At 47.5% G+C, this 18,950-nt stretch overlaps 1 protein-coding gene across 1 annotated transcript in view; it reads right to left on the bottom strand.

Moving 5' to 3' along the window:
• The window catches only part of LOC146181784 (uncharacterized), a 397,304-nt gene that overhangs the window by 216,087 nt on the left and 162,267 nt on the right, over nt 1-18,950 (bottom strand). The window contains exon 3 of the mRNA XM_084576789.1: nt 1,011-1,050. The gene's annotated coding sequence lies outside the window, so the exon portion shown is untranslated. The remainder of the gene's footprint in view (nt 1-1,010; nt 1,051-18,950) is intronic.

An 18,950-nucleotide genomic window follows, 5' to 3' on the forward strand; every position in this document is an offset into this window, starting at 1 on the left:
TCGTCCTCGTGCGAATTATTCATTAGCCTAGTTTTGATATGTGCACAGCTTGGGATGACAGGTCGCAAGCTGCACCTGCTGGTTAACAAAGGTGTTCAATGGTTTATTAAATTCGCCTCGCCGCAGCGGCAGCCGCCTCCCGAGTCAGCAGACATCCAAAGCTAGAAATCGTCTCCGTGCTGAGGTTGCTGAGCAAGTGCAGGAGCCACAAAGTTTAAATGAAGTAATAGAAGGCTGTCGACTGTGGCAAGCTCCGCGAGATTTCATTATCAAATGCTTTTACGGAGCATGTTACCAATAACTATATTTGAGCTCATTATGTTCACAAAATAGTTCTTCCAATTGTTATTAAGACTTAATAGAGCTTAAATCGTTAATTTCTTAATGTATACCTCTGTCATCTCGCACAAAGTAATGAGTGTGCTGTGATAAGCCTCGCCCACTTTATGTGACGGGCGACTTGACTTACAGTCCCATCTAACCCTTTCATTTCGAAGGAGTCACCCTAGTTAGCAAGCTCCTGCCAACTTGACCGCGTCACGTGGGCTCGTGACGTCAAACAACACGCCGACCAATGAGAACCCGGCCACGTTACTAGCCAGTTACCACATGCCAGAGCTGTATATATGATCGTTATTATTGCGATAGCAATACTGCGCCAGGTTACGAGCCGTCGCGTGATCCCGGCGGAGGCCACGCTTGACCTTGAACAGCCGAGGAGAAGGAGAACAAGAAGACTGGTAGCTTATACGCTCTCGCGTCAAACTCTTAAAGAATGAGCTTAAGTATCCCCAATAATGTAGATATAGCACCTTACACTGATAGGGCGTAATAGGGGAATAATGTAGCAGGCATAGGAAGCTTCCGCCGTTACTATCGCAATTCAACTAGTGTTAACCAGAGTTAAACCACAACTAATGCTTTGTTCTCCATCAGTGCCGACGCCTGATTTTCTGGAGTGCGGGGTCATTAGCGCGATCGCGGTCAACGTGACCAACGTCTCAGCTCACCTGGTGTGCTTCCGCGCTCTGTTGGCCACAAGAGGCCCACCTGTAAGAAACAAAAAAAGAAATCGGGTACCAATGTTTAGAGAAATCTTTTGGTGAAAAAATAAAATCAAAGCAAGTAACTTGCGTATAAATCGTTCAGTGGTGAATACGTCTTTAGAGTCGATGTACTTATGAACACCTTTATCATGTTCCATCTTTTTCTGAATTCATGGGGATTAAGACGCGTATGATACCACTACTGACGCCTTTTTTTCTTCTTCAGACAGCCGTCACTGTGGGCACATTTACGAACATGATCTCTGGCATTTAACACACTTTCGAGTTCTCGGTTCACATTCATAGTGTATGAAGAATGTACGAGTAACACACTTGTTCAGTCTCACTGCTTCTTATTAAGGCCACTTAATTGGGCCCTCGCGCATAACACTTAACCCGTTTCGGTCACATCGACCGAAGCAAATGCGGAATATCGGTTGCCACATTGAATGCTCTAAATCAGCTTTGCGTTTATAAGAACACATCTTGGACACGGTATTTAAAATGGCACGAAATTCACGAGCAAAATTAAGGAAAGGAATGCTAAGGCTAACGAATTGGATTGCAGAGGGAAGGAAAGTGTAGGGGGCGGCAGAAAATTAGGTGGAAGGATTCGGTTAGGAAGTTTGCAAGGATCAAGCCCATAACCTGGTTAATTGGAGGAATATGGGAGGTATCTGAGCCCTGCAGCGGGTCTAGTCCGATAGATGGTGATGATGATGATGATGATGTTGCAACTTATCATGGAGAACTGAACAGAACGGTATTAACTGAAAAGTTTCTATTTCCCAAAGTCCCATTCAATCGGCAGTAGCAATTAAGGTATACATTTGTTCAGTGCCTTTTGAGCGTGTGTCGCTGAGTTCAGCCGGCCCGGTTTGTTTTTGCTAAACAATGACTGGAGTGGCGAATACGTACTGCCAGTGACCGCATTTTGTGGCGGTTCTGTTCGATTTTATTCTATTGTTGTGTAACGTGACGACAGCTATAGTACTTAAGTCAATGTAAATCATGCGTTTAAGGCACGCGTCGTGGGCAATGTGCTCCATGCGTACAGCTCTTTACGAAATGTTCACTGATATGCACATTCTGTGTTCGAAATCTTCGAGATGACTTCACCTTTTAAATGTCCTCCGGATATATCCATGAGCTCTAAGCCTCCACTATGTTTAGTTTTGCTTATGTAGTTTGAAGTCCCAGGCTATGAGAGACACTTTATCGGTGGGTTCGGAAAACTTTGACCACCTGAGTCCATATTCCGAGTTGGCGTCGTTGCCTCCGTGTCAGCCCTCATCTGATAGATAAAAACGCTGGAACCGGAAGTCGAACTAACATCCAGTTCCGGTGTTTCCACCAGTCACATGGCTCGAGGTCAGGAAGAAAACGACAATTCTAAAAACGATGCCAACTACGGACCGAGGATTATTTAACGTGCACCGAGACCGCACGGTATACACGCTCGCCTTGCTTTTCGCCTGCATTGAAAAGCGACCGCCTATTGGACGCGGGATCGAACCCGAATCCTAGAGGGACTCCTGCAGCAAGAGCGAGTCATATTGCTCGCTTTACAATGGGACCTATATGGGCGCATGGCTTCATTCACTCGCCACGGTGTGGCGCAACTAACCGGAAGCAGTGCCTTTACGTCTTAACAGGCACGGCGAGACCTTTTAAACTGTTCGGGGAGTGTGTGCTGAAAAATATACTGGACCGAAATGTGACGTCTCTGTCGACGCCGACTTTCGAGGCGGGGTTAGGCCGAGAAGCACATTCACACGACCCACATACGAAGACCATCGCAGTGCGCTAATAAATTTCGATCTGCTCATATATGTGGCTCTAGAGATGACGTCTGAAAGCTTTTTACCCCTACACTCTTAATTTGGTTCCACATATGTTCCAGATTAAGTAGGACTTTTCTAAAAGTTCCACTTATAACCGGAGCATGTGGAACCAGATTAAGAGTTTTACAGACACCGGAAATTTTAAGTGACTTTCTTCCACTCTTTTCGGGGTTTATGTACGGCATTCACACACGGCAACGCACGCAAGGAGAAAAGGAAGCTCAACGTTCTTGTTTGTTGATAACTCTGCAAAGCTATAGCAGCGAAACAATATTGGAAAATTTTGCCAGCATTGAACGCTTATCCTCTACGAACGTATGTGGATGCACTGAGTCCTGCGACCACTGCGTTTTGGCATTCATAAGCAAAGAATACACTATCGGGCGGACTATTCACCCAACTATTTTATATAGGGAAGCCATGAAAGAAATAAAGCTCTCGGTTTGAACATCCAGTCCACCAGAAAATTCACTGAGAGCGGTTACCCCTTAAGCACTTTCCCTGAACTTCTTTTGCTATGTACACACAGGGAAAACGCACAAGAATTTGCGCACTAGATAACCTCCGCGAGTTCCTGCGCACGTCGTAAATAATTACACAAGCAACTTGCCAGCCATCGCACCCTCACCGTTCCACCAACCGGCTTGTTCCAAAACGCAAGAGTCACAGGAGCAAATGTCGCCTCACATCTATTTCTGACCTAAGGTCGAAACGAGCCTTCGGAACGGGCTGGGAGAAAAAAAAATAGAAATATATATGCGTATATATGCACGACACAAGTCAGGCGTCGTTAACGGCAACCATATTCGACGGAAACGCGTGGCGGTGGTTTATATATATATGGAGGTAGGAGATGAGGAATGACCAGCAAGATATGCAACCTATGACAAGTTTGTGTGTGTAGGGAGGGGGAGGGAGGGGCGGGGGGCTGTTGCAGTCTCTAGCTGAGTGCCCGGCGAGGAATGGCATCGGGCTTCGTTGGCCAGTCGACAAAACAAACTGGCAGTGGTTAATAGTGTCGAAGGAAGGCTAGACGAGAGTGACGTGTAAGAAATGAAAACACGAAAGCAAAACAGAAACAAGGACCACAGACGATGGAACAATAAAACGAGCCTGGCCGGCTATCAGTTAACGAACCTTTCACGCAATCGGCCTCAAAAACCAACACCTCAAGGCGGTGGCTGCAGCGGCAACCAAGCAGGCAACCCCACCAACACCCTTTCCAGAGCAGCGCACCTGCGCGACCCTAGAAGAGCTCACGTGTCCCACCGGGGAGACTGCCTGTCCCGTGAGTAGATGGGAGAAAGAAGGCGCGAAAAAGAGAGGGTGAAGGCTCGCACGATCATCGGCGGAGAGGTCTCGAACGCGTCCTTCTCGGTCATCGTGGAGACGGCGGCAGCTTGGGAGGCGTCGTGTGCCCTACCCTAATTTGCATACGGGGACGAACGAGAGGCTGCGGCCGGGAGCGGTTTTTTAGATGTCGCGCGTGAAAACGGCGAAAAGGAGCTGATATAAACTATAGGAGCAGAGAGGGGGCGAGAGCCGCTACGGATGGATGGACAAGCAGATACGGCTCGCTTCAATGCGCGCAAGTGTGACTGTAGAGAGGGAGACAGCCCGGGGCACATTGCTACTGCGTAGAGATGACGCGCGCGACGGCAGGGGACACGGGCTACAACGAATGCTGGGAAAAGCACGATAGCGGTTTCAGAGCCCTGTCGTTATGGTTTGCATGTTTTGTGTTTTATCTCAGCAAGCGAAAATACGGCGTTTCGGGTTAAAGAAGACAGTGCATACCTCTTTCAGAGAGGGGCAGGCGATTGACGATGGAAGGGTTACTAGAAGAATGATACGCGCTGCGCGTTATTTTATTTTTTCGGTGGGGGGAGGGAAGACCCTACCTACCGAAAAGCGAAAGGAAGAGTGCACCACATCAAGCAAACAGCGGCAGCAGCAGAAGAAATCCGGCGATGTCTGCAGCGGTCGCACCACTGACGCCTGCCTGCAATTCAAAATGCAAATGAACGAACGCGGAGAAAACGAAGACCAACGCTACCGCTCGCAGCGCCACCACACGGAGAAAAGTCGCAGTTGGCGGCAGGTCGCGCGCGTGGAGAAGCAAGCAACAATGAACGCGGAGTAGTGGAGGGGGGGGGGGGGGGGATATACTTATTTGAGCCGGCGCACGTGGCAGAGTCATAAAGCAAGACAGCGGTGGCAGCGCGGGCTGTACGCGGCGCGGAATGCACCCGGTAACAAGCGACTCGCGAGCCCAGCGTGAGCCGAGAAAACATCCGCGCCGGACTTACTCGATGATGAATCAAGATCAGGAACGACAGCCACGGAACGCGCGAGGCGGGGGGAAGCAACAGGCCCGATTAGAATAAGACCGAGAGGAGGCGGGGAATGCCGGACGGAGGACGACAGCAAGATGGAAGAGGAGTCGCATTTGGTTGAAGACGGGAGAAAGAGATGGAGAGAGAGGAGGCCTGACGCGCGCCCGCTCGCTACCCCGCAGAAAACAGAGAACGTTATTTTTCTTTGTAGGGAGCCCGGCGCTGTTGCGCGACTGGCCTCGCGGATTGAGATGTGCATTGACGTTTCGCCCTGTCCGTTCTTTACCGGCGCAATTGAGCCTCGTGAAAACAGACTCGCTACAAGACTTGCGCTGCTGAAGGCGATGGTGGTGGTGGCCTTGAAAATTGATTACTTTACAGAATGGCAAGTCCAACTGAGGGTGCGCATTTCTTCCTGTGTACATGCGTATTGCTGTCGAATACCTGCGCCTCAAGAAAGTCAGCGAGGGTCATCATTATTAAATATTTGTAGAAAACCCTGCAATGGAGTTTTGGCGGCGAGCAGCATGGGAGCAACATCCTTGTGACGCGGCCGCAACTACGGTGATTTTTGTGTTCTTTTCTTTACTTTTTGGCCACGCCTTTTTAGCTTGTTGAAGGTAAACCGGCGACCCGATATGAAGGGTGGGCCACCATCACCATCATGCAGGAGACAATTGCGATTAATCTCGTGAAGCCTTTTGCGAATGCACACCAGCTCATTTCACAAACCCGAGTTCCACGCGCATTTATCCAGATAAAAGAGAGACTGAGTTCGTTTTCTTTTTTAAATGAGCCACATCAAGAAACCGAAACTAAGCCAAATTTCACTTTAATGAAAAGCACATTCATCTGTTTATCCTTTGAAAATGCGGTTGTCGCAGAAATGGAGCCGTAACGTTCAGGAAACCTATGCACGATTCTATGTCACGTTCAGTACGAGCCGAGTCCTGCTGATGCACACATCGAAATCAGATCAACAATAAAACATACCACATAACGGGTTGGATAGCAATAAGGTTTTCCGCGGATAATATATTTTCGCTTTTCTTGCAGTTCCTGTTTAGGTGGATCTGGCTGATTTCTAAAGATATATATATTCTTTAATGCAGTAACGCCTAAAATCGAGTATTTCCCTTGTTTCTTTCTTAAAAGACGCATACGTTCTAAGCCTATTGTAATGTTTTATAATAATCTTTTAACTTCCTCCTACCTGACAGGCATATTAAACCTTGCGTTTGGTGCATGATGGCCTTAGCTGCCTATGTGCCATAAAACCCAGCATAGTCACGACAAAAATAGAGTAGCCCGAAAAGAGCGTATCTGTTGTAGGCATTTATCTTCTGACCATAAACATGAGGTCGCGCTATAGACGGCCGCCGCAGGAGTGATTTAAACATTTCATGACCTGCTGTACCTCCTGATTACGACGTGATTGGTGGCTAAGTCTTAATTTCGAAAGACGCCGTGTCTACGCGGCCGCTCTGCGCATGCGCGCCACCCCTCCTCTAGCTCCAGCGGTTGTAAACGAACCTCCAGCCCCAACTGCGCATGCGCAATTCATGTTAGGGACAAATTCGTGCGACAGATGGCGGCAGCCGTCAAGCTCGCATCACACCACATCGCAGGTGCAGTAGGGTCCTGGAGAAACTAGCGACTCCGCCACCCGGGCGTGCGTTTGTTTTCGATCAGTAGCAGGCGAATTGTCACCATTCTCTAGAGCGCAGCACCTCACGTAAAAAGGAACGTTCTCCAGTTACTTGCAAAGGAGGAGTTCATTCATTCATAAACCTTTATTCATGAGGATGACCTGAGGTCTAGAGGTGAAGGGGGTGGGTTAGGTGAGGTTGAGGGCGCCAGACTCCGACATGAAGTCTAGCAGATCACTAAGCTTGCGCTTGGCGTTGGTATTGGGGGCTGTCCAGTCTTCGTAACTCTGAATGTGGTGAGCAGATGTGCAGCGTGCGCGGAGGCCAGCCGTGCCAGGACAGGTCCAGATCAAGTGCTGCAGGTCAACGCAGTCAGCGGGGCAGTTGGGGCAGCTGATCTTGGTTCGGCGCCATTGACTGAGGATGTCCGGTGTACAGGCTGCACCGGCTTGTGAGTTAGAACTTGGGCAGGACGAGAGAGGCCGGAAGGGATCGTAGGAGTAAGACCGGGGCAGGGTCCCGCAGCAAACCCTCATGTTTAAGCCGCGTGATGACAGAGTCCGGTATGATCCAGGGCATCACGCACAAGGAAGGGGGAGTTCCGGCGAAGCGGAAAAGTTACGCCACAGCAGCAAGAGATGGCGCCGCTGTCTCCACCGTTACGTAGCTTTCATGCGAACGACGCGATTGTCATACGCACACGCATTTAACGTATACGACGCGGTAGAACTGCACTGCCATACGTAACACTAAACTTGGTGATGACACTCAGCTGCTGCGTGGAAGTCACCAATACCTGGCAGTAACTCAGGTTGGTGCATGTAAAATCTTTGTCAAAAGTTTAGAGCTGAGGGTGCTAGCTTCGGAGCCATGCTGTGCGGCTCATAATACATTTCCAGGGTTGCAAATACCCTGACGGTAAGAAGCTAGGTTATCTGTCCTATCCTCTTCAATGGGAACAACTTCCACGAATACTAAAGCTGCGCCACTACATGGCTCAAAAACCAGACATCCTGGGCAGTAAACTTTTTACAAAGACTATATGTTTAAAGGAACGAGACCCAACAAGAAAGTAACCAGCGCAATTTCCGGCTTGTTTACATTTGAATGAGCGTATATATGCAACAGGATATACGACCCATATATTTGTATATTGGTGTATATGCCCTGATATGCACCCATACATCCACCAACGAATGTACGGTCACAGAGCAAGATAGGCCAGAAAGGTACCTCTGTGGGATAACAGCATGCAACCTGGGGTTCATTTGGCTAAACTTCGTCGCGCGTTTCATAGAGGATGCTTCGACGAGAAGCAGACACACTGTTGAAAATATCCCGCCCCCAGGCACCGCTCGCGTCGCTATTTCAATTTTGTAGCAATGTCGACAGATGGCGCCCTGAAAGGCGTTTCTTTGAGCGCGCCAAGATACGTTGTTGGGCGAGTTGGTAAACATCCATTGTTAATATAAACAGCGCGAACAGGAAGACACAGGACAAGATAAAAGGAAGCCACAGGACAAGCGCTGACTCACAACTCAGCCTAAGCCTTTACTCCAAGGCCCATGATCAAAACAAATATGACGAAAACAAAGCATTGGCATGAAACAGCCCCTGGGTTCACCTGCTACACAAAAAGTCACTCAAAAAAAGAAATCTCTTTGCTTAAAAGAGCAAGAGAAGTCTTGCTGACGCACTTAATGTCCCTTGAAATAAAATAAGCTTCAACTAGTTCTCTCGTCAACTTATCTTTGTGGCGATACAAAATTCTAACCTGGTCAAATAGGGGAGTACACTTCTCCTTCTTCATTGTCCCACAGGAATGGCAATGTGAGACCACAAATGTTTTGTCCTTGCCACTTTCCTAGTTGTTCCGGTGTTCCAGTAGTATCTTGTTAATACAGCGCCCTGTTTGTCCTATATAACAGGCTCCACAAGAGAGTGGAAACCTGTACACAAAACCAGTCTTGCATCTGACGAATGGGTCTCTATGTTTCACCCCCCATTCTTGCTTCTTCGACTCTCTTTCCCTTTGAATGCCGGACAGATTCTCTCCATCTTGAGCGGGGCGGTCAATGCTACATCAACACCATACCTCTTGCCTACATTTGTGAGGCCATGTGAAATCCTATGCATATACGGTACCACCGCAACCTTCCTCTTCTTCTCACCCATGCAGGGCAGGCATTTCTGTCTGAGCGTTCTTTTAAGGCTCTTCAGTAACCGGCAACTGGCCTCATTAATAACCGACTCCCGATAACCGGCCTTTGCAGTTCTTGTCAGTTCTTGTCAAAATTGTTGCCCATGCCGTGGTAGCAAGGTTTCTTCAACGCATTTAACAAGCATGTGTTGATCATCCCATTCTTCACTAATTTGGAATTTGGAAGTGCGTCAGCAAGACTTCTTTTGCTCTTTATAGCAAATAGATTTCTTTTTTGAGTGACGTTTTATGTAGCAGGTGAACCCAGGGGTTGTTCCACGCGGAGGCTTCGTTTTCGTCCTATTTGTTTTTATCTGGGCCTTGGAGTAAAGGCTTGGGCTGAGTTGTGAGTCAGGGCGCCATCTATCAACATTACTGCAAATCAATAAAAAGGGAACGGGAGCGGCGGAGCACGGGTAAACGCTGAGCATGTGAGGCCAGAATTTCAATGTCGGCACTCCCACGATCTCATTCTGTGGCACGGCAGTTTGGTTACGGAAACGCATAATGTTTTACATGCCTTTTCATACGCGGGCCACTGAGTCTCAGGATAATTGCATCCTCATCGATATTGAACACTGGTGCCTGTTTAAAGTCAGCTAAAATCACCGTATACAGAGGGGTGTTTCGATCGTCGGTTGCATTGAATTCTAGTCTTAATCGGGTCATGTCATTACACCTGCTACCGCACCTTCAGCGACAAAATACAGAAGATGATTTTCATTTACTCTGGACACCTATATGGTTGCGACAGAATGCGGCATTACTGTAAAGCCTCCAGTCTCCAAAGCCGTAACAACGTTTTTCATCACTGTATGACCTCGCCCTGTTCAGGCAATTCATTTCGAACGCACTCATTACTATTCCTATAGTTAACTGCAATTCTATGTAGATTTAAGGAAAAACTATGTTGCGGATCAGAGTCCATGAGATGAAAGAGCTAAGCTCACAATTCGAAAATACGATCCGATGATATTCGAACATATCTGAACGATAGCCTTACTCGACCAGGCCGCGAGGCCGGGACGTAACGAGGCGAATTTGTCGAGAAATCTCTCGATGGGCTTAATAATTGCTATTCTAAATACTGACATTTTGTAAAACAATAAGCGAAAACCCAATGGGACCCGAAGAAAAGAAACGAAAAGAGTGCGGCGGAGAGTTATTCAAAAATAGGAAGCTTAAACTGTGCGACAAGTTCTACAAAGTAAAAACGCAGGCGGCGCCGAATAACCTCAAATATCGACTGAATAGACCGTACGTTGCTGGAGGAGAGGGGAGACGATAAGAGACAGGGAAGCAGAGAAGAGAGTAGGGCGCGAAAGCAGCGGAGGAGGTGGGACTGCGTATGGCGATACGGGCGGCATTTGGTTCTGGCAGCGAGTGCCAAACGAACTATTGTTGTTCGACTTAGTCGGCGAAATGATTGCGACAGGCAGCGGTTTTCCACTACACCCCACCCGGTCCCTGCCCTAACACCTTTCCAGTTTCTCCCCCTCCCCACAACACTTCAGTTATACCCTCCGTTAGCTTTTTTCCTTCTTTTTATTTTTCAATCGCTTCGGCAATTTCTCCCCTTCGTTCAGCCTCGTGCGAGGGAGCTGAAGTTTCGCCGAGGTCTTGTCTCGGCGGTGGTTCGCGCGCACGTGTCCCCCTTCTTCCGTTCATTGCAGTTTGATTTCTCCGTTTACTGCCTTTTTATGACCTGCGGGGAGGAAAGGTTCGACACTTTCAGGGCCTGTCGTCGCTTCGCGTCGCATCAGCGTTCGAGAGTTGCGAAGTAGTTTGCGCGCGCTTTTACAGTCGTTCAGATCTTTGTGTGTGGCTATACGTGTGCTTCCGCGGCACAATGGAGTGAAGTGGGAGTGAAAACAGGTTGGCGCGTGGAGTTGAAGGGGTGTTTAGTGTGTAACGACCTGCAATACAAAGTCGCGAAGTAGGACTTAAACGTTAGAGACTACATAACTCGACGATCAGAATCACCGATATAGCAATACGTCGTTAATTAGTATTCTTTAGTTTACAAATTAGGCGTCATTCAAGATAGAAATTTCAACTTAATTACTATTATTATGTTCTACACAATGCTTTAATAAACAGTATTGTGTTCATGATGTCGAGCACTAGTTCGTGAACCGCAGTTCTCCGATATATCTAATGTAATAGAATAGCGCCGGTGCGGAGTAGCGCGAGAATGAAAAAAATCGTATATGCATAGAACAGCTGTGCACATCTTCCTTACGTTTAGGGCATCGGCATCGACCCTTTAGCGCTAATTAGATATTTTGAGAGCTCTCATAAAATACTTTTCTACAAAAATAGAACGGTTATTAAGAAGTAAAAGTAGACATAGAGCATGAGTACCACTCTACCGTTCGCAGAATCGCGCTGCTGAAAAAAATATGGGCGCAACTTCGAATCCGCCAGCAGCAACATTAGAGAGGCCGGATTGCTAACGAAATAGCTACGCGCATTGGGTACCGGAAGTGACGAAATTTACGGGTTGAATGGTCTACGTCACACGGGTGGGCTGTCGCTGTGTTACGGTGTGAAGCTGACTATCAGGATAACAAGTGTGGAGCTTATTACGCGCGGTACAATTCTTTAAGATTTCTTTTTCTCGGCTATACTGCTTGAAGGACGAGTTTCAGTGGTGTAAATACAACATACCCTCGAAAAAAAAAAGAAAGAATTACCAGTTAACAAATATAGCCAGTTACCAACATGAAAAACAGCCTGCCTTTTACCTAGTGTCCGCCGTCCCTGAGGCTAATATAAACCTAAAGCCAGTGGCCTTCAGCTCAATTCTGGACCTTCTAAAAAAAAAAAGAAAAAAAAAGGCAAAACACCCTTATACTCCTCTATAAGCATCCTATAGACAAACTACACATCACGTCTTAAGCTAACAGGGGCACACAGTGATGAATATTTTTCCCTGTATACCGTTCCACCTCCTTATCTCCAACTCTATTCCCGCCAGTGGGTATCTGGATGTCCATATTAGCTGTCTAGATTAGAGCTGTCCAGATTAGAGCTGTCCAGATCAGCGCAAGCTGATGGACTCGATAAGCTGACGGCAGCCGCGGCGGGAGGCCTGGAAGGCCACTCCCGATGGACGCGAATAACTTCATACCCGACACTTACGTATATTTTGCGTCATCATCAGCATCATCACTAGATTCGCTCTCATACTATAGGGACCCTTCGGTCATATCGTCTTGTCGTTAGATTATTTGGTGATGTACGTTCGTCCCACTTCATTTTGGCTAATAAATATTATGTGAATAATAGCATAATTCATAGACGGTTATTCTAGCTAACCCAAGAAAAGATTTGAAACCACTTTCGATGGCTTGAGCGTAAGGATGGATGGCTTGATGAATTCAAGGCACAGAGAGACTAGATGGATACAAGACTAGCTATATTCCACTTTGTAACCGAAAGTTCGCTCAATACGACCTGAAATTCACTATTGCGGGACGTTTTTGTCTGAGCAGCTTGGAATCTCCGTCAGAGTGCGAAAACATTATATGATTTCTGTTCTTAAAATACTGCGAAACGGGAAGGGGTATCGCTATCTAAAGAATGGCGCGCTCTGTAGTGCTCATGCGTCATGTGGTGTTAACGGCCACTTAAGCCAGCGTGCACTTACGTACGTTATAGAGCACGCACCCAAGAAGACCATCGTTGCGTACAGGGTGACGCCCTTTGAGTACCTCTTTTTTCCGTAGAGAATTCGTGGTTTTTATGGCGTTTCAATGTATACAGCAGGCGTATCTGTACAGGTTAGGTATAGTTGTATAGTTTAGGCATAGCTGCGGTTTTAAGCATGCCACAGTGTGTTTGAACTCTCCAAGAACAAAAAGTATGAGCGATAAATTTGCTATATTTTTCGTTCAGCTCGGGGGATTAATAGGACTAATAGGTCTAACCTTATATGCCGGTTTGGTGACAGAGAGCATGGTTTACGGTTTAAACACGAGATGGCGCCACTATGGCTTGAATCATCATCGCATATGAGTGCGTAGAACGACAAGTTCAGGTGTGACGTGCAGCGCAAGGCTCCGCAACGCACTAACAAGCGTGCGCACGCCACTCTAAAATCCTCTTTCGACTTCCGAGGAGACCCCATTGTGTCGAGCGGTGCGCTGCGCAGACTGCCCGTAGAGCAGCTCCGTCACCGTAAGCAGCGCAACCGGCGCGTGCCAAGCGTGTATGACGGGAGCGGCAGCGCGACCGGCCCTGCGACGGCACCCATTCGTCCTTTCCCTCGTTCTCCTATTATGGGCTCTCTCTCTCTCTCCGCCTATGTGGCAAGGCAGTGCATCTGCACACGCAAACACAGGCACACAGCGGGAGGACGGCGGCGACGTTGAGCCGTAAATCAACGACTCGGCGATAACGATCAGCGACGCGACGCCTCAGAAACCGCGGCGCGAGGTACAGTACGATCGCGCCGTCGCGCGCACACAACGGTCGCCTCCCACTGCGGAGCGTTGCGCGTCATTCACGCGCTGGTCAAATCGTCGACAAAGGTTCTGAGTAGTCCCCATAAACTTTATCTTCTCGCAATGGGAATCGGTTAGGCACATGTTTTACCTTGGCATGGAGCTTCTTCATGCTCGAGAAACTACCTTAATCAGGTTCAGGTGTTCGTTAAAATGGAGTTGTTACCGCCAGCCACAGGAAGCACCACCCACCCAACCTTGCTAGGTAGACAGCTGATTACAACCCTTCATCACCCTCCCTCGGTCCACGTCTCCACCCCAGCCCCACCCACCATCACCTGCCAGAAGCTTCATCCACCACCCACTCATCCAACTCTGCATTCGAAAAGCGCCAAAAGACAGACAAAATAAGGTGGAGAGGTAAGTAGTGGATGGTGGCGGTTGAGGCGAATGGCGGTGGGTAAGAAGAACTAGCGCCCTCTAGGGCATCGCTATGAATCGGGGCAACTTCCGGGCACTCTAAGGTCTCACTGTGAAAAAATCTCCGATGGGTGCACTTAACCGAACCTGTTAGTTTTCTATACTGATCACGGTCATACGAAGCCATAGTGCGGACTCCGCGTAACTACACTCTCGACGTAAAAGCGAGGGCGAAACCGAATTATACGGCACAGTGGGAAAGACAGATTCTCAGGGTGCGAAAGTGCGCTTCGCGGTATGGTAAATGCGCGACAGGTGCTTCTTCAGGGCTTCGCACTGCGACATCGACCCACCCGCAGCGGAAATTACATTGCTAGTTCCATCGTAGCAAAAAAGAAGAAGAAGAAAGGGAGAGAGAGAGAGAGAGAGAAGACATGCTTACCATCTATGCAAAGTTAACAGCGCTGTTATCGCCATCTTTCGACGCTTCGTGCATCACCCGAGGCATCACAACGAAAGCCACAAAGTTTTCTTTTTTTTTTTTTTTTTTCATTGGCGGCACAAAGAGACGCAACACGCGTAGCGACCACGCCAAAGGGATGAGAAAAAAAAAGAGAGAGGCAGCAACAGAAGAGAGAAAAGAAGGAGGAGGTCGTCACGAAGACGCCTGGCGGCGCGTGAGTGAGTGAGGACAGTATCGCGGTGTGTCGAGCGCCGTACCGCACACTTACGCTCCTCCGTTAATCGTTGCCGGTGTGTCACACCCCCCCCCCCTCCCCCCTCCCTTCCTACCTCCTCCGTATTGGCGTCGTCGCCGCTAATTGCGGGTTTATGCCGCCTTAATTTAAAACGGTGAAAATGGTCGCGATAAGAGAGGAGCCCGGCAAGCAGCGGCGTGTAATTAGGAGAAGCGGCGGTCCCGGGCCATCGGCTCCGGCCGCCCGCGCGACAGCGGTAGCGACTTGTTAAAACATCTGGCCGGTGTATATTTAAATAAGTGACCGCCGTACAAACTGCACGCCCGGCCGAGCTCTGACGATCGCACGGCGGTCCGCTGTATTTAATATTCTATCTTTTTTGTACATCTCGCCGGAGGCTGTGCAATGAAGAAAATAAAAGGGGGCGAAAACAGATAAACGAACGGCACCGCCGCCGCTAACGCGTGTACGCGTACATCAAATCACCCGATCGCCGTCGACGCCGCTCGGAGCGCTGCGCACGCTTCCTGTATACACTGGCGAGGCATCGGCGACGGTCTGGAAAAGACATTACGGTCTTCACGCGTTTGTCTGTCTGTTCGTGCATATATAGAGACGTCATTTGTGCTTCGTCGCTTCCATCGCTTCGCTGCCCCCTCAACTTGTCTCTTTCCTTTCCCTCCTCTCTCTCCTCTTTACAACACTACGGCTTTTCACACGCTCTTCCGTTCCTGTTTGAGATCGCCATTTTGGTCGACAGTTCGTTTTTTTTTCTTGTTTTCTTTTTTACAATCATTATTGTCCATTTTATTGCGGTAATGAGGTCCCCTTGGTGTCTCACATGTGTCTTCACACCGAGTAGCGGTGGTATTGTCTGCGTCCATCCTAAATTCGGCTTCCTGTTTCTCCATTTTCTTTGCCGTTGCTGGTGGTGGTGAAACTTATTCTCTTACATCACAGAATGATCTCCTTTCACCTAGTGAGGCTGGCTGTCTCAAAAGCAGGAAATTGCACATGCGCAGTGCAATAGGCAGTTTTACAAGGCTTTAACGTCCAGCCGCAACTGCAGGCCTTTCCGCAACTACGTAACTTTACAATAGACAATAGCATGCAAGGAAGACAAGCGAAATGACGGCAACATACAGTTGCACAAACTGCTAAATGAAACATGCAAGACACATCTCCGTCGCTATTACTCGCCACTCAGCTTCTGCAGAAATCAAATGGCGCCAATAGCCGGGTGAGACAACTTTGCTTTATTTGCACCGTCGTCGAAGAAGTCAAATCCCAATGTACCAACAAACAGTTTCTCCGTGTTAGACATTTAGAAAACAATATTTTCTGCCCCGCGAGTATATGATATGTAGAACAGTTTCTTGGGCCTTACATGACGTCAGCGCACGTCAAAAGTCCCCACGTGGTTAAATTTTATTCGGAGCCCCCTACATTGATTTTATTCCTTACACTTTTCGTTCAGTCCTTCCTTCATTTCTTCCTTCGGTGACTAATTATTTGATAATCACACTATTACTACTAACTCAGCCATTCAATTTACGACTTACGCATCGCCCCTTTCACCTACTCATCGTTTTGTCGTTCTATTCGCACCTCTTCTTCCAAGACGAATTCCGTCTTCTTTCAAATTGCAGCACGCACAGTTGGTCGCGGGCCGGCCACGGGGTCATCACACAAGCGGTAGATAGGATAAAATGAAAAAAAAAAAATAAAAAAAAACGAAAACAAAACGCTAGAGCGCAGCCGGGCGCTTCACAGTCGTGCAAAAAAACGCGTCAGGTGCGCCTTCCTCCTTTCCCATATTCCCTTGCCCCACTTCACCAATGACGCCCGCCGCCGGCGCCTCGCTGTTCAATAAATCGATCTCCCCCGCTTCCTTTTCCTGCGCAGATATCAGACTGGATGTAGACGGCGCGTGAGACGACGACGCGGTCCAGGCGCAGTTCGTGCTTTCAAGCCGCTTCACGCGCTGTGGTCATCCTCCGTAACTCCTGGCGCGCGCGCCCTCATAGACAGGCGGTGCGCGAGATTCGCTACCGTGTCGCACCTTAAGTACTGATAAACCACAAGAAGCCCGCTGAAGTTTTGTGTGTTACTTATGCAAACGGCCACACTTTGTTCTGATAGACATTATACAGTTTAGACTCTATATAGAAGGTCATATATAGATTCAGTTGTTTTGGAAACGTGATTGCAATCTTCCAATGACGTGACCGGAGCAGCCATGTTTGAGGACCAAAAATATAACCATAACCTGTCACACACACACACACACACACACACACACACACACACACACACACACACACACACACACACACACACACACACACACACACACACACACACACACACACACACACACACACACACACACACACACACACACACACACAAACACGCGCGCGCGCACACACACACACACACACACACACACGTCTAATCCGCTCGTCGTTGAGGCTCTCCTGAGGTCGCATGCAAATATGTAAATCATATGTATACGCTACCATAGTGAATTCCTCAATCTGTCCAGTCAGTCTGCTCGTGAGGATTCATAACGCGCATATTGGTGTGAGTTATAGGCCTAAGTTTACTGCATGTATTTTCATTCATAGATTGCCTACAGGCACATTAGAAGAGGCGCCCACATAAAGATAGTTTCATTTGACCGGAGCACTGACGAATTGGACAAACGACGTCATCGATGACACATGTTTTGCATCTCCACCGCGTCTGGTTCGAAACCCAATTCTAAGAGTAGAAAAGCCTAACACAAGGGCACCTCAAAATTTATACCCCTGTATAAGGAAACAGATTCAAACCTGGCGCTGCCGAAAGTTCGAACCGCGTGTTAATATCAGCTACTAAAATCACTACACAAGCGGTACAGTACGCGTACAGGCCCAAATGACAAGGAGAAAAGAAAACGCAATCCCAAATAAGTAACCAAACTTTTCCGCTCCATAAAAAAAAAAAAAAAAAAAAAAAAAAGTTGTAGAAGTTCAACTACCCTTGAGTCAAGTTAAGAGCACTAGCCATCGGTCGACAAAATCTTGGCTCAACTGCGCACTTGGTAAGCTTCTCGGCTACGGCTAGTTTGGCTTCTCGTTGTTCGGTGGTCTCGGCATGTTTGCCTGGCACGGCTGCAGTCTCTGTCTTTAGCGAGAGTGGCTTCCTCTACGCCAGCCGCGCCTCTTTTTGTCACGCCACCTGGTGGATTCTCCCGACACTACGCTCGCGGTCTAGGCCGCACTCGCCCAAAGGGCGTGCGTGATGACATATTTATAATGAAGGAGTGGCACAGATGAAACTTCATGAAGACGACGATGTACACTTCACAGCGCGAGCGTGCGTTGCAGCTTTACAAGGACCAACATTGTGAACATGCTGTTTATGCAAAGGACTATTTCTGTAGGATGATTGTTCATTTTAAGGAACAGAATGAATAGGCCGAGTTCGAAATGGGGTAGCAATAACTCTTAGTGATGTGCTTTGAATTATTTTCTGTTTAGAGCTTTGGTGGCTAGGTATGTCGTGTTGATCGGATGCTGTTTTTCTAATAACCTGTACATATCATAAACATAGAATATTGTTTCAATGCAATAAATACCACGCGGAAGAAAAATAACTAGGGGGACACTTAAGCTATGCCGTTAAGGGCTGAAGAAATAGCATTTTACACGCACGGTTACGTTTTCTCAACTGTTTATTATTTGTTATTTTTATTTGTTCTATTATAGCCTGGTGGGCGACAACGTCACCGGTAAACTCGGAAGCCACTTCTTGAAATTTGATGCGTCCTAATGCACATTCAACGAAACGCGCTGTTTGTGTTCAATGCAACACCGTGGGACTACCGTTAAGGAAGTTATGCAATAGCTTTTCACACATACAGGCAATGTTTTTCACTTTTAGTGCTATAAATTTCTATTCTTTATTTTTTATGCACCGATATTTATCAACAAACATTCGCTTTCCATTCTGGTAATGTCGACACCTTTGTACCCTCCGTTTGCGAATGTTTCATTTTCTTAACTATATGAATTCATTGATCAATTAAACTGTAAATTTACTTAATTAGCGTAATCAAGCATTGGATTTTTACACTTTTGGGCCACTTTTTTCAATTTTACTTTTTTTTAATTGTTCAAATTATTTAACTGATTCATTACCCTATAAATTTTCTTAATTAGCATCATCAAGCAATGGCTTTTCATTCTGAGCACATACAATTAACCGCTTTTCCAACTATTCATTTCTAAATGATTTCGACTAATTAATTGTTCAATTACAT

This window comes from Amblyomma maculatum, chromosome 8 (assembly GCF_055883805.1).
Source record: "Amblyomma maculatum isolate TAMU_Amacu chromosome 8, ASM5588380v1, whole genome shotgun sequence".
NCBI classification, from domain to species: domain Eukaryota; kingdom Metazoa; phylum Arthropoda; class Arachnida; order Ixodida; family Ixodidae; genus Amblyomma; species Amblyomma maculatum.